Below are 912 nucleotides of genomic sequence, written 5' to 3' on the forward strand. Positions count from 1 at the left end.
TGGACACCAGGTCCTCTCGTGTCCCTTGGGGCCCCCGGCGTCCCTGCGTCCCTCAGGTCTATTGAACTAGACCAGAAGTGGACATGTATATGATAAATGATCAATGTGTTTTCCTATGGCATTCGATAACTCGCTATTGGTTTCTGGATTGCATGTGGAGACGCCGTAGAAAGTTTGTCTTTGCCGAGGCATTTGTGAACGTGGGTATTAAGGGTAAGGTTCGGGCGGTCATTATCGTGCAGCTGGTGGCGCGGCTACTACCTGCACTCATGCATTTGGAGGCTGCAACATGCCAAGGCTGCCAGATGTACCTCGTCCCTTTGTGCCCTTCGTATGGTCGTTAGAGGGAATGACAATCAAGGGTTATATATGGAGAGAAGCCGGAAGGGATAGAGAGTTCGAAATGAGTTCATGAACTGCACTTAGATTCCCTAGAATTAGGGTGTTCTGCCGTTACCATGAAATTCTCTCAGCTCGATGCTTGGGAACAGGCTCAACAATGTCCCCTGACCGCTGTCTACGGCCCCCAACAGTTTCACATCCTTCCATATTCGTCTTTTAATTTCTCAAACCCCAGTTGCTGCCTTGATCCAAGAAATCTCTTCATTACATGTTTGTACCCAGAGTTTTCAGCTTGACATTTTAAATCTGACTTTGAATGCCTTAACAATAAAGAAAAAATGGGCCTTCGTTTTCTCCCCCAGCGATGTGTGGCGACCGCGGGATGCAACAGGGTAGGGTCCGAAATCTGTTTGACCAACCAGTCCAGTTTGGTGCCCAGCCCGTCGTCCTCACAGCGAAGCAACAGGTAGGGAGAGTTGCCCGTGTATTCTCCAATCGTGTGCATTATATAACTTGCTCATGCATTGCAGCAAGTTGTTGAACTAAGAAAAAAAAATATATATATATTTA

At 47.3% G+C, this 912-nt stretch overlaps 1 long non-coding RNA gene across 2 annotated transcripts in view; it reads left to right on the forward strand.

Annotated features, from left to right (window-relative positions):
- Positions 1 to 774: 774 nt before the first annotated feature.
- LOC125031721 overlaps positions 775 to 912 on the forward strand; it is a 60,165-nt gene continuing 60,027 nt past the window's right edge. Inside the window, exon 1 of one of the 2 annotated variants that reach the window (XR_007115507.1) lies at positions 775 to 808. This is a non-coding gene — a long non-coding RNA (uncharacterized LOC125031721). The remainder of the gene's footprint in view (positions 809 to 912) is intronic. The other variant, XR_007115504.1, reaches the window with a different exon arrangement.

The sequence above is a fragment of the Penaeus chinensis genome, chromosome 13 (assembly GCF_019202785.1).
Source record: "Penaeus chinensis breed Huanghai No. 1 chromosome 13, ASM1920278v2, whole genome shotgun sequence".
In the NCBI taxonomy this organism is placed as follows: Eukaryota; Metazoa; Arthropoda; class Malacostraca; order Decapoda; family Penaeidae; genus Penaeus; species Penaeus chinensis.